Below are 16,388 nucleotides of genomic sequence, written 5' to 3'. Positions count from 1 at the left end.
TCGTCATGAAATGTATTTGTCCATCGTCTTGTTTGTGCACTATTTTCCTTAAAATCAAACAATTATTATAATGCTTTTTGTTTCAACCTTTTTATTTTGTCTTAGAAAAACTGAACATGGATAACTATCTACTTCTGCATTCTCCTTTTAAACAACCATGTACTTCGAAATGCATAGAAAATCATGTCTTCCTCCCAGTCCTTTGTCGACGTCTATGGTTGGCTGCTCCAACATCCAAAGATTTTTCCTGATAGAGCATTGGCTGTCACTTCAACAGCAAAGCATCAATAAACAGGAAAAATCGATCGTCAGATGAATCGTTATCTTTCCATTTTCGAGATTCAAATATAATGTCAGAAGATAATCACAGCAGAAAAAAAAAAAGCAACTATAAGGAGATGAACCTAATCAACGTCTAGGTCTCGTAGTCATTAAGAGGCCATCTTCAAAGCCCAAGTCAGGGAGAAAGCTCAAGGCTTTCCGTGAAGGCCCTAATGAATTTCCTGCAGCGGCGGGCGAATACCTCGACTAAACGACTTCCAAGGGAGAGAGTTCGTGATTAGTATTACATGCGTTGCTAAATCCTTAAAGGTCTCTTCTTCGCTTCGAATGTGAACTCTGGCATCGGTTATTCCTCTCCTCCCTCCTTCCTGCACTCCAGCAAACGATGTGCTCAAGATGGAAACTTAGCATCAAGATTCTCTGGAATGTTTAAAGTGTGACATGGTATCTGCTAGCGGATTATTTTCTTTCAGAGAAGAAAAGCAAATTTAAACAATGTAATTCATTTGTACTTTGCACAACCAAGAGAGTTGCACATTGTTTCTTCTTATAGAAAGAATTATATTTTTCTAAAGTAATACTTCCAGTTTGTAGATGAAGTTTATTATCGACTCTGATTTGGAATTAAGATGAACAATTGAGATTAACAGTTAAGAATCCAGATGGCATCAATATACAAAATCGACCTAGCATTCTTAAGACTACAACACCTAGTTTATACAATAGATTCATATTTTCACAAACTCGAAAAAATCATTAAAAAATTTATTAAATAAAATTTTCAATGGCAACATCATTATCATTCTGTGATCAATAATTAGTTCGTAAAAATATCTGTCAGCGGTTTCAATTACTTTTAAAATTAGCAATGTACTAAACCAGTCACACATTTCATGTGTGCATGTGAAAGAACATTCAATGTCACTATTGTTTTATTTTCGTAACAAATACACACAAGTTAGATTACTGACGACTTGCGTGATGACGAACATAAGAGGGAAAATGATCGTTATATCAAATATTGTCTGTTACTTTAGCAAATACTTAGGAACTTAAAGGAACATGGCAAATTGATATCACATCAAACAAAATAATAGAAGCTATATAATAATTCTATCAATGTTTATATTAATAGTTTTAATCTAATGGTATTTATTTTTCTAAACGAATATTTTAAGTGACTGTTTATTGGTTCATCAGACAATAACTGCATGCATCATCTAATACTAAGTCGTATATATAAATATATATAATTGCGATTATATATATGTGAAATACAAGAAAATCTTCCATTTGTCAGTGTTTGAATAGTTCATATATCAAAAACAATTTTACAAATTTCAAGGAGATTTGGATTTCTAGTCTGAAACATCGCAGCATTAAAAAATTTTAAACTAAATTCGTCTTATATTCAAAAAAAAAAAAAAAAAAGTGAGAGAGTGATTGAGAGAGAGGAAGATACATGGCTTTTAGAGTGCGCCAATGCTGCCACATCTAAAATACAAATAAATTATTCAAACGAGAAATAACCAATAACCTAAAGTTTAAATTATATTAAATAGAGTAAAAATTGTATAGAAGAAAAATGTAAAAGAATATATATATATATAGAAGAAAATGAAATGAATCCGGTCTGAAGATTTTATCAAGGGCCACGTTCAAGCAGGGATTTCAGCTAGTGATTTTTTTTTTTTTTTTCTGTGAGGGGTATGATTTTCATCCAAGTATTGACCCCTCGAAAGTCCCAAGAAACTGAGGTTTTTAGAAGACAGGTCTTCAAGCTGGATTCATTTCATTTCTTTTTATATTTTCTCCCCTTCAAATGTTAAATTTTTTAAATTCCATTTTTTAAACTTAAAGTAATTGATTATTTCTATTTTGGATATACTAATAAGAACGTACAAATAAAAAATATTCTGTTAAAAAGAGCGGAATAAAATATATTTACCCAAAATTACTTTTAGAATTTATTGAACTTACAATTTTTTTTTTTTTTTTTTTTTTTTTCCTTTATTAGGATCTCTAAATAGCATTTTGCCCCCCCCCCCACCTCCTTCAAGTATTGGAAAAATGGTTTTTATGCAATATAATAAATTTTTCAGCAAAATGTTAAAATTTTGATAATTTTTAATTAAAAGTCTAATTAAAATTTAAAAAAAACAGCTATTTAAAGAGAGTCTATTATCCAGAAGTAACAAAGTGACACAGTAGACAACTATAGGTCTTAACGAACTGCTCTATAAAGCGTTTAGGACGATTTTTTCATCATGCATGTAGCAGTTTACACATAGTAGGTATGTCAGCCTCATAAATATTATCATGTTAAAAACTATATAATTAATTTTCGGTCAAAGGGAGATAATAATGAAGTCAATTGTTATTTTAATGAAAAATTAAAAGAAAAATAAATATACCAATTTATATCATAACATTAGTTTGCTTTTAATGAATGTTTACAATTCCAGAAACCAAACAATTTTAAACTTTTTAAAATTTATGTATTTTTTGTTACAATTTTTCAAATTAATATGAAAGTAAAGTTCCCTTTAACAGTGACGTCGTCTTAATAGCAGAATGGCAACTTCAAAAAAAAAAAAAAAAAAAAAATCTTGAGTAAGGTTGATGTAAAAAAAAAAAAAAAGACACATTGTTCTAAGGTGAAAAAACACGTAACCAGCTTACAGTAGAGCATTGTTATAAGATAGTCATCGGAATGGAGTGAAAACGAACAGTACACACCAGCTTTCAATGCGACCGAAATGAAAAACGGGGTCGCTTTCCAACACCTTCCTTTTACGTATGAAATACAGAGGTAGAGATAGGGGAAGGGATAGAACGGATGGAAATCGAACACATTTCCGCAAGGAGACAAGGTGCGATCGAGTTCCCTGTAGGACACAACAGACGCATGTCTTCAACGGTAATCTTAACTGATATCGTTTGTGTGTGGAAAACAAAATCGGTTTTCCTTTTATAAAAACTCGCAGATGTGCTTTTTGAAAGAAAGGAAGGATGGAGAACAAACAGGAAAAATGGCTTCGTAGAATCTTTGCAGTTGTTATCTACAACAGCTTTCAACTTTCGGAGCCTTTAACTTATGGACCTATAACTTCGATTGATAACGTTTTCTTTCTCGTTAAATCTGTTTGCTGAAAAAATGTATGGTAAAATAAAACTCTCCTGAAAACATATAGTTAATCTTACACGTGCTGCTTATAACATTGCCCTTTATTTATTTTTTTATACGAAAATAACTTTTGCCAGTAAAAATGTTATTTTGAATTTGTTCAGATTATAGTATAAAAAAGGAAAAAAAAAAAAAAAAAAAAAATTGCATCAAAATGTTTAGATTGTAATATATGGAGAAAAAAGAAATAAGTTAAAAAAAAATTGCAACTTTTCCAACTTCATTACTTACAATTCAGTGATAGCATATTTAATTAAATATTACTTTAAAGCAAGCTTTTCAAATTACGCTATGCATTACACAAAGGTATGCTGCACTATTTTTGGAAATACAATTTTTATACAAAAGATTTTAATGAATGAAAAATGGTACTCCTATTAATGTTTGTATTATTATTATTATTCTGATACAAAAATACGTAAACAAATATCGATTAGAGGAACGCTCACAACTCAGTTAATAGACGAATAACTGTTTTTTCAAAGAATTTAATTCAGCGAATCGAAGCGCTTGAAATAACTGAAGTCCGACAAATCAAAAATGATCTCAATAAATAAAAATTCATTCATCAAAATATCTCTCATTAATATCTCTTAGAATCTCCTATTATGTGTTTTTTCCGTTTTTTATTACAATATGTATACGTTTTATTAAACTGTAAAAGTCTTATTTAGGAATATAATTGAAATTTAAAATGTTTTTATCCACTATTATAAACTCTCCTTGTGGGCTTACTCCATACGAGCTTAAACATACTATTGGTTTAATACTCAAAAATAATAATCACAAATTATTGAGAGTATAAAATTACACAGGAATACTCGAGAGGTTTCTCACTGCGATTTTCTCGCAAAACTATCGCATTTACGGTTACCGTTTAATGTATGCTACCAATAAGACGCATTTTGTGTAGATTCATCGTAAAATAAAGAGAATAATTATATCTAAATCTAAATAATTATATCTAAATCTGAAAAATATAATCTAAATAATTATATTTTTCAGTTATCATGTACACATACATGTAGACAGTCTTTTAGTTGGCGAAATTTATCTCCGTATATTAAAATTTTTGACAATAGCAATAATTTTGTATATAATTTCGCATACAAGAATGTTGCAAAAGAAACAAAACAATATATATTCCTCCAAATGTTAATTGACTGGCTATTTTAAAATCAAAGAGCTTTAAAATTAATTTATCTATTAAAGACAGTATTCTTTTAAAGTAGATATATTTTACTTCCGCGGTTAAGCCCAAAGAATTCCATTGTTTCTTTCTTTCTTTTTGCTTTGTCTAGCATGTCAATAAATATTTAAGAAATTCTAAGTTATTTTCAACAGACATATACCGCCCATTTACCAGTTTTTAAAGTTAAATTATCATCATTTTGATTTTTTTTTTTTAAACATCCTCTTTCTGCTTCTCTTTACTTTCGAGGTCATACAAAAAGATTTTCAGAAATAGTAATCTTTATTTTTTTGTTGTTTCATTATTTTCCAAAAATCTGTTAATATATATCAATACAAAAATAAAAAGTTTTCAACTACCTTGTTATCGACTATTTGATAATTAAAAAAAAGGGGGGAAAATCGGAATTTAACTTTACTTCAGTTACCTTAATTTATGAGCACATAACATAATTTGTAACATATTAATTAATTATGATTAAATATAAAATAAATTTACTGAAATCTATATTTTGAGCATTTATGTATTACACAATAGACTGGACTTTCATAAATTTTTTTTAGTTTTCCAACGTCATTCGATGAATATACTTTATAAAGTCTCTCGGTTCAACAACTGATCTGAAAATTTCAGAATCTGTAAAAAAAAAATCTTTTATATAAATCAATACAAAAAGGAGGAAAGAAGAAAAAAAAAAAAAAAAAAAAAAAAAAGGTTTTCTATTGACTTGCTTGCGGACATTATATGAATTTCAAAAAAAAGGAAGGAAAATTGGAATTCAATTTTTTTTTTACCTTAATTTATAAGCATTTGAACTAATTTATAACACAATATATTAATTAATTATCATTAAACATAAAATAAATTTACCGAAACGTATCCATAAATTAAGTTATGCATTCACGTATTACACAACAGATTGGTCTTTTTATTCCAAGTAATTTTTTTCTCAACACCCTTATATACTTTATAAAAGTCTCTCGGTTCAAAAAATGATCTGGAAATTTCAGAATTTGTAGATAAATCTGCACAGTACTTAGGAAAAAAAGAAAATAACGAAAAAAAAAAAAAAAATTGAAAGGTTTATTCTCTACTCCCAAACTTCGAAAGCCCTTTATTATTACAATACTTCCACTATCTTTGCATTGCGCAACGCAGACAACGGGGAGACAAAATAATAATACTTTGAATGCATTCTCTCGACTGTCATGCTCTCAGCATTGACAGTTGGTCGATGATAGGACAGTATTCTCTCTCCCCCCTCTCCTTTCGCCCCTCCCAAGAGACTACTCCCTTTCTCTCTCGATAACATTTTAGAGTAAACTGCTTTAATATATAGGGCCATTTCTGAGCTCCCTTTGACGTCCTCTGAGCATCGAAAGAGAGGAAGCTTCATGCGATGAAGGTTGAGCGCACAACGCCCTGATAGTGAAGTGGACATTTTTATCTGCTCGCCCAAAAATAAAGATGTAGGGCTTGTCTGCACGCTGCTATCTGGATTGGTTGAGATCAAGCCTCGTTTTATTTTCATTCTGGGAAAACAAGAGAGATATTCTTTGGGTTGCAGTATTTAGAAAGTCTCGGTTGTAACTGCTGTTCGGTCTTTACAATAAGATATGATATAAGCCAAATAATAAAAGTAACAAGAACAACTTATGTGTATTTAGATACCATCTAAAGGCATAGTTTTACTTTTTTTAAAAAAAAGGAAGTAATAAAGCAGCATTTATGGCTGAAAATGGATGATCCAATATGGAGTTTGATTATTGCTTATCTTTGAAAATGTACAGAAGGATCTAGATAAGTCTTATTTCCAACACCATTGTTGTGGTTTAATCACTTGAAAAGATATACACCTACATTATTTATATATTATACTAGCTGTCTTTGGCGATCTGCTGATTCGCCGGGATTAAAGTCAATTAAAAATTTTATGTAACTTGTTCTCTTAATATCTTCTTCAGCAAGATATTTTTAAGCTCCACATTTTGATAGTTATATAATTTATACTTTTAGAAGCCTTACGCGTTATGCTCATTGTACTACGTATCTCTGCTTTTATGTCAGCTTCCGCAAAATTTGAACTTTAAACTGAAGCGGAAGTGATAAAACTTCTATTAATACTTTTTTTTTTTTTTTTTTGCTGAGATCTTTTTTTTTTTTTTTTTTTTTTTTTAATATGAATACAGAAAACAGAATCGTTCAGTTTTGAAATCTTATGTGCACTGCAGAATAATTTTTTTAATAAAATATAAACAAAATCTCAAAGAATTATTCAATACAAATTTCTCTGGGTCATCATAAAATTCAGTTTTCATTTTGTTTAACAATAAATTCACTTTTGAAAAAAAAAAAAAAAATATGAAATATAAGTTTTATGGTTCTAAGCAATCCTATTCAGTAAAATATTCTTGATTCTCAAATTTTTAAATACGTTTCTATCTTCAGCGACTAAACCTGGTGGCGTTATGAAATTTTAAATATCACTATTTCAGGACAATCAACAATTTCATAATTTTAGAATAATCAGCATAGTAACTTTGGGCGCTGATTGACGTATCTTTCTTTGAGATGGTCAATGGAGTGGACTAAAATGGCGTGTTTTTATAAGTTAGTAATATTTATATTGACTCAATTTTAGTCGCAAAAGAGTAAACATTTCTTTTTACGAAAAATGTTAATGATTTAGGAATATTTTAATAAATATGATTCATAAGACCATGAATCTATATAAAAAATATAAATAATTTGTAATTCATCAGAACAATCATTGACTCAAACTACATAAAATAGTATTCTTTATTTCACATGGACCATTTTCCCATTAAATGTATGTGCCTAATTCAAAATATTTAGAAATTAAGTGTTGGGATCCGATTAGAATGGATGTCTTGTATATCTATATATAAACCATGTTTGCTTTAAATAACACAGAATTACTGAATTAAATTAATAGATATTTTTAAAGTTCCCAGAAAACTTTTTCCTAAATTTATTCTTCTAGAAACATCATATTTTTATTTTATTTCTTACAAACACATATTGGAAAGAGATTAAAAATAGAAACTGGAAAGGTTTGTTAGACTAAATCTTTCAATTGCACTTTAATTTGAGCATTTGTCATGTGATGGCAACAAATTGATAAAAGCTATTTTTTCCCATGCACACATAACAAGTTCGTGCAGATTAAATTTTATTTTTATTTTTTGTGACAGAAATGGTTGGAAAATATACTTAAAATATTTTCTAAAAACATGACTTATTATAGAAACAATTTATATGTTAAAAAATTAGCATCATTGAAAAGATAAAATTTTGAATTTAAGTTGATGTAAAAAATATTTTTATACTGTAATAATTTCGGATGTAATCACGAAAAAACGTTAAATTTTTAAATAATTAAAATTTAAAAAAAACCGCTCCGAGATGCACTTCAAAAATTTTTAAATAATTAAAATTTAAAAAAAACCGCTCCGCTCCATCTTCAAAAGTATATATATGCGCCAAGTTAGGTAGTTCCAGGTCAAATGAACTAAGAGCGCCAATACATATACACATTGTTTTTTATTATAAATAAGATGCTAAAATACGGCCGATGGCATAAATATTGTATTTATATCCTGATAACTTTATTATGTTATTATTTAACAATTAAGTATTCATATAAATAAATAAAACATTCTTAAATCATTCGTCTGTATTAAATTTGATTGCAAATAACTTTTAATTATTATTACATACATCATAATAAATTATTTTTGTAATGTAATAAATGAATGCAATTTTTATTGTTACTATGGGAAAAAAAGGGGGGGAGGGGTAGAAAGTTACTTCAAAGTGTCTTAATATATTTTTGACAGACGATGTCAAATGACATTTTCTATTATCCATTCTTGGAAAGATCATCTGAACACGTGATCACACGTGTCCAATAAAAAAAAGCACCCGCAGTAAAAATGAAAGAACACTTGTTTTCTGAGCTTATATCGAATTTTCTTTTCCTAATCTTTTTTATTATTACTAAACCATTATATAAAATAAAATTTTTATCTGGAACAGTTTATATTGTATTTTATGAAACAAAATATTTCCGTTGCCATTTTAAAAGTGAATAATGAGTGTTCTATAAATGATTAGAAGTGGGGGAGGGTCATTTTTTATACTTAATGTTGGCCGATGACGTCATATAACTATAAAGAACTTCAATACAATGTTTATTGAAACATTTATACGATTCTTAGGGGGGGAGTCATTTGTAAGAAAAGAAAAAAAAATGTTGGTTATATGAATCACTTTTTGCAAAAGAATGAAATTGGAGCAGAACAAGAATGCAAATAATCTCTCTTTTTCTGAGTTTTGAGTCTAATTTTAAATGATCGCCAATGTCTGTATGAAAATCTCAAAGACCTGTATAAGACCAAAAAGAACGGTGATTAAAATTAAGATTTATTACTAAAAAACTTTCTGATCGAAACAAAGAATAAATAAATGTATTCTCCTCTATTTTACTATTTTTTTTTTTTTTTGAAAATTCAGCATTATTTTTAAAAGCAAACCCTGTGTTGCAAAAATTGTTAAATAAACTAGCATTTTAGAACAGAATCATTAAGTATAAAACAGACCATAGTCTTTAAATAATTTTTGGTATCATTTATTTTAATTAGAAACCGAAATTTGTTTGTTTTTTGAATCCATGAAATGGAAGTTTGTTTGTATTTTTAATTTCAGATAAAATACAAATATCACAATAAACCATTTCTTTCCTTCAGACGTTTTATATATTTTCTAGGCATTTCCACAACTTATACTGTCTCATTTAGATTACTTTCAATTTTAAAATACAGAAGAATAAAAGAGACAGATAGAACAAATCGGCATTTAAATTACAGCATTCGGACAACTGCAAATAGGTCCGCCACTTTCTCATATTAAGCCGAACAGATCAAATTAACAATCGACCATTATATCAACTAAGAATAATATATCATTATATCAACTCAAGTCAAACGATAATTCTCCACCTTCACTTTAAACGCTATTACGAATCTGATCCCCAAAAGATTTTTCGAAATATGAGCAATAATGAGAACTTTCTCATCCTCACTTATAAGACGATGCATCCTGTTAGAGGAATGATTTGTGGTTTGAATTTATCGAGTTTCAATTTCCAAAAGGGAAAACCGTAGGTTCTACACTCGATTCCACAATATAAGTAAATTAATGTACATTCAATATTATAATTGAAAGATCAAATCAGGAGTAAAACTTTTTAGAGAAAAGTTACGATTTATTTGTTACCCTCGCAATTTGATCACAATTCAAAATTTGACCCCATGACCTGCAAATTTACTAAACCTCTAAAATGGATAGATCATATCTTTAATATTTACTGTTACTTCAATAGATATATAAATATAAGTAATTTAAGACACACACACATTTATTGTACGAATCCAGAACATTGTCTTGTGAGAAGTTACGCCATGCGTTTCCAATAGCTCCCATACATATCAAAATGGGACTTTAGCCAAATAAATTAATTGATTGCTTTTTTTTTTCCTAAATTAATCACACAATTTTTTTTTTACTGCAATTAAAAAAAACTCAATGAATTCTATTTCTAAGAAAAAATAAGATACTAACTTCTACTGAATACAGTGTTCCAAAATGTCAAAATTACTCCGATGATCTAGATTCGCTTTTCTGCTACTAATGGAAATGTAATTTTTATTTTGCTCTAAAAGCCGACGCAAGTCATCCAAATTAAATTAAATCAATTCATTAATATTTATACATTTTCGATCCCTCTTCCTCCTTCAATATAAAAGAAGGAAAGGAATTAGAATGCTTACATTAATACTGCATAGCAGCAAAATACTCATTATATTATGATTAATGAGAACTGGACCCATTTTCTCATTGAATCCCTATGATACGCTCTTGAAGATATATGCATCATATACATCAGGCGAATTTTTTTTTTTTTTTTTTTTTCCAAAATCACAAAGCATATTATAAAAGGATATGACGTCATACTACAATGTAAGATGACATGAGCAGTTACACTTGTTGTGTGATTGTACCTCACGTGATATTACTTTTGAAATATTGCATTTTGAAATGGTCAGTATTTACGTTTGAATTCCACGCTTGGCATGGCTGACGTTCCATGCAAGAAAGCTTTTCTACAATTAAAGTCTACAGTATTTAAAACCGTCTCGGCATTTGAATTTATGCTGAACTTTTGAATCATATGTGGTTTTCTCTGTATTATATTAAGAGTTTAAAGGCAAAAATATCGTTATAACATCTCAGATATCAATAAAAACAATCCGTTATTTCAAAGTAGAAAAAATATTCTAGTTCCAATATAACAAATATATTTCTGTGTATATATCATTGATGCACCATGATACAATAAAATGTTCTTTCTAATTTGAAAAAAAACGTATGCAAATCTTTTGAAGAGATTAATAATAAATAAATAAAAACCGAAAAAGCGTTGGCACTGATTGATTGACGGGCTTATGGAATTTTTAGTACAAGCATTGATATTTAGAGCATGTACAATATTCATGCATTAATTCACTTCACTTCAGTTTTTTGGGAAGAATAAAACTGGACAAAACTCTTTCTGTTTGAGGTGGTTTCCACTCTTCCCCTTCTTTCCCCCGTGCATTTTTATCTAAGTTCAAACAAAAATTTGTAGCACAGGAGAGAATGAGAATATAGCTCTATTATTTTCTACTCAAACATAGTAGTTTTTTTTTTTTTTTTTTTTTTTTTTGTAACATTCTTTATACTTCTATTGAGTATACCTATAATTTTAGAATTAAAAATTTGAAACAATTCAATCGTTTCTTTAGGAAAATTCTGCATAACATTTGTCGACGTGGATATTAAACGAATCAGGAGACATTTTTTTTACATCAAGTACAAAAAAAGTGTATATTTTGTTCTAAATGTTTAAAATTATTAAAAATTTAAATATATATATATCAGCATTTGTTTTCTTAGGTAAATAACAATAAATATCTACGCAGATGTACTAGCATGTTCGACATGATAGAATTTAGAGCAGCTTACAAATATTTTTTTTCACCGAAGTTTAACATCTAATATGTAAACAATTTCTAGCAATAACATCTTCTCTCTTATTTTAAAGATTTTGTGTCCTAATCTCTACAGTGGAATGCAAATATTCAGAAATAAAAATAAATATTTCTTGAATTGCTTTTTTTATAAATTATTCCAAAATAATAAAATAACTAAATTAGATACTTATTTTACTAAATACATACATTTTTGTAAAATTATCAATGGGATTTTATTCATGTTATAGTACTAGTTAATAAAGATTTTTTTTTTTTTGTAGAGGTTAACTAATAAATATTTGCAAACGATTCTTACTTTATAAAATAAATAAAATTCTTAAAAGTTTATTAGAAAATATATCATTAAATTAACGACACTATTTTGGATTGCAAACATATCTTAGAACGCATCAACAATTTTTAATGCATAATGGCTAGGATAGATATAAGTTAATAATAGAAATCCTTTTACTTTCGCAAAAATTATTACAAAAAAACTTAAGGGGGAAAAAATCATTTTACCAACTCAAAAATTATTTAATTAACTCAAATTCTTTTATTTAAGTAATTCTATACTTCTTATATATAACTCTGTTTTAATACAATGTGCACTTACCTCACACACATAAAATCAGTATTTTTGTAAAAACCCCGACACTCTTCTGAAAACAAACATTTGGTTCGTCTTCCAAACCTGTAAGATAAACATATCAATAAGTCATACTTGGTTGAGTTTAATGATAATTAATGAAAAACTTTTTCTTTTCAACCTAATCTTTTTAAATAGGGCAAAAACTTTGCTAGATTTAAAGGTTTTAATGATTTTTCGCATGCTGCATGAACATTATTATTAGCATGAAAAAAAAAAACAGAAATCATGCATTTATCATTAAAAAAATCTTTCTAATCCCTGAGTAAATTTGACAACTGTAGAAAGAAAAAATAAATTCCTTGGAAATAATTATAAAATAAATTCAGAGGTTTTAAATTTTACAGATCATTTATTAATGCTTGACATTAAAATAGAAATTTCCAACATAATAAGGAAATGTAACAATCATTAGAGTATAAAATTATTTTAACAAAATCATTACAACAAAAATGTAAATATGTTACGAGGTTTTAAATCGTGTAAAAGCACAACTCAAAAATATTTAAAATTTTCTATAATTGAAACTTGTTATTGTTTTGAATGTAAAATACAGAAAATCATTTTTAAATCTTCAAGTTCATAAAATCATCATCTCCAGAATTTTTTTCAAGTTTCCTTATCATCTCCATGTCATTTTCCATATCTTTTGAAATTTTATAATATAAGTATTCAAATATTTTATCATATAAGTCATATAAGTATTCCTTTTTTATAACATACATTGAATTCGAAAACACATTTTTAATTCATTTTAAAATGGATTAAATATTTGGATAAATAAATAAGGAGGCATGATTAAGGTGAGCATATTAGTTAAAAAGAAATGTTTTTCCCACCCAAGTTATTGCTACTGATATAAATCAATGAAATATTTTGCGCTCGTTCTGTCCCTTGGAAAAAGAAATTTAAATGAAACTTAACTATTATAAAATTTAAAAGCATGTATAAAAGAAATATGGAATTTAATTTGATTTAATTTTCCAGTTCATTTTCTGAAATTAAATTTTTTAAGACAACATAGATAAGATATGAAATGAATATCAGTTTCAACATGCATGCATTTAAAGTTAACATAAGGTATTGCTTAAAATAACTTTCTCTATCTCTTAAAAAACAAATTTTTTTTAATGATCCTTTTATTTTATTTTTTTAATATTTTCAATAAATGGTGATTTTTTTTAAGTAAATGATATAACAAGTGGGCAAAGATGGTATCGATACTTCAGGCATCAATATTGAGGGAAGTGATCATTGAGATGAAACAAATTATCTTATTTTTAAAAATATTTCCAGAGGGATTAAAAATAATACAATGCAACCAGCAGTATTTACTCTTATTAAGCTACCGATTGATGACATTTTAAAGGCAAAACAAAAAAAAGTTATGTATCGGGCACCAATTATTCTTGCGATAGCATTGTTTTTCTTACCTGCACATATTTTATATATATAATATTAAATTATTTGATATGTTTTTTAGTGTCCTTAAAATAAATTTCAGAAAAAATATACTAACATTTTCAAGTTTCACACTGATAACAGAAATAAAACTTCATCTCAGTCTAAATCTAATTTATTTTGCATCCAATTTTAATGTAAAATTATTCAAATATTGTATTTTTAACTGAAATATTAGTTTCATAAGTATAGAAACACTAGTGGTATATTTTAATATAATGAAATGTTTCTCAGAGATCTCATTAAATCTTTAATATAGCCATTTTTAAGTAACTTCTGGGATTATAAACAATGTTACAAGTTTATAAAAAAAAAAAAAAAACTTTCACATTATTTGTGTTTAAATTTAAACAAACAGTGAAAAAAAATCATATTAAGGAGAGAGAAATACATTTACAAATATTTTTAAAAAATGTTCAATTTTTAAAATTTTTTTAATGTACTTGTATTGAATGCTATTGTATATTTAAAAACACATTTTTGAAATTTTAACAAATACATGTTGACAAATTTAAAATATATGCCAATATGTCTCAATTTCTTTATATTTGAAACAATTTTTCTCAATACCAACTAAGCTTTGTAATCATTTCAATATTATATGAAGAAATATCAATCTATTAGAAAGTATGCACCCATTTATAAAAAATGATTTCATAAATGTTACACCAAAATAATAAATTTCATGAGAACAATTTATCTCTTAAAATGAAATAATACTACTATTTCCTACAGCGGCAATAAAGATAAAAGGATTGTCCAAATTCATTGTTTACCTATCTGTATGTTGCGACACATACAAAAAATATTTCTAAATTTTTTGATTCATAAATGAGATATTAATATTTTATATCAAAGACTTTATATGAATTTAAATTACTATTCGATATGATTATTGTATTTCATATCTTCAAATAGATATAGAATTATAAATTTAATTACTTTTGATTTCATTGCCATAATGAATTTTACTTTCGTATTTCTACTATTTTCTATGTTTATATGTCTGTCGGGAATAATCATGCTAAAATAATTTAATACGCGTTATATAAGGTAAATTATTTGCTTTTTATGCCATCTCAGTTAATTATCAGTAAAAATTGTCAATTCATTAGAAATCTTTTATATTTCAATCAGTATATTATACTGATAAAATATACACAGAAAGGACTGACCGATAGCTATAAAAAGCTTATTGAAACCTTATAAATCTAACCATCAGCTTAATCCCCTCCCCTAACTCTCAAATTAGACGCTAAAAATAAAATTTAAACTATGAAATAAGAATCGGATTTTAAAATTCAGACTTTTAATAGTTAAAAAAATAAAAGTATCAGTCTTGTTTTTTAAAATATAAAGGCTACAAAGAAGAAAAACGAAGAAAGAAAAAATTTTAATAGAAAATAATATGTATTTAAGAATAGAAATTAAAGTTAGTGATTTCAATAATTCAGTTTACGGAAATTTTCTCTTACCTCGTGCGCTGCTGGTATAAACATACCTCTATTTTTGAATGTATTCTCTAACAGATGTTTAAGGAAAAACAAAACAATGAATGAAAGCGCGCCGTCTGAGTCAACAGTGAATGCATTCATATATATTTACATTCATCTTCAAACTAAATGAAAAAAAAAAAAAGAAAAGAAAAGAAAAGAAAAAAGAAAGAAAAGAAAAAGAAAAAGAAAGAGAAAGAAGAAAAAAAGAAAGAAAAGAAAACCTAATATTTTTCGAACATTTAATTGCTTCAGGTTCTTTATTTGTAAGGAAAACACAAATTTAATACAATTTGAACTATTTTGAACAATTGTGCCGATTGGGTGCATTTTTTGCAACTAATTATTACTGTTGAGGAAATTCTGTTCTCTCTCTCTGTCTTTCTTTTTTTTACGCCGTTGGTACGAAACATCTCGATGAGATTTTTATAACTCCATTTGTTTATCTTCTCTAATTTCATTGCTTCAGCCATTGCATTCTTCTCTAACGATTTCTGCATCACGCAATTTACAGAAAGAATGCCGGCATAAAAACATCTTCAAGATTATTTTTAAAAAATTCATTGTTTTGAAATATTTCAAAGCATTAATTAGTAATAAATTGAAATATATTTTTTTCACGGTTTCATGAGGGTATTTATTATATTTTCATATTGATTTTCGATGATTTTGCAATTTTGTTGAATTTGATTCTATAAATAGGAAGAAAATTGTTACAAACTTTGTTTAACAATAATTTTGAAAAATTATTAAAGGAAAAGTTGCATGGAAGTTCATTAATCATTGTCTGAACAGTTCACTATTTTACGGGCAATGAAAAAAAGTTATAAAGAAAATATGAACTTCTAATCAAAATATTTTAATATGATTTGTTGTAGCTGATCTTGATTCTTTATTTTATTTCAAGAATTATTATTAATTCATATCAATGATAATATGCAAGTCAAAAAATATATTTTATATCATAACAAAGCGAATGAGTATAATTCCAGTAATTAAAACAATAAAACTAGTGTAGTAACATATATCT

At 27.1% G+C, this 16,388-nt stretch overlaps 1 protein-coding gene across 6 annotated transcripts in view; it reads right to left on the bottom strand.

The window, feature by feature from the left end:
• LOC129971148 (homeodomain-interacting protein kinase 2-like) overlaps nt 1-16,388 on the bottom strand; it is a 98,814-nt gene that overhangs the window by 41,681 nt on the left and 40,745 nt on the right. For all 6 annotated transcript variants that reach the window (XM_056084644.1, XM_056084645.1, XM_056084650.1 and 3 more), the window contains one exon: nt 12,372-12,449. The gene's annotated coding sequence lies outside the window, so the exon portion shown is untranslated. The remainder of the gene's footprint in view (nt 1-12,371; nt 12,450-16,388) is intronic.

This window comes from Argiope bruennichi, chromosome 6 (genome assembly GCF_947563725.1).
Source record: "Argiope bruennichi chromosome 6, qqArgBrue1.1, whole genome shotgun sequence".
Classification (NCBI taxonomy): Eukaryota; Metazoa; Arthropoda; class Arachnida; order Araneae; family Araneidae; genus Argiope; species Argiope bruennichi.
The sequence above is the reverse complement of the archived record's forward strand: the minus strand, read 5'-3'. Positions and strand labels throughout refer to the sequence as shown.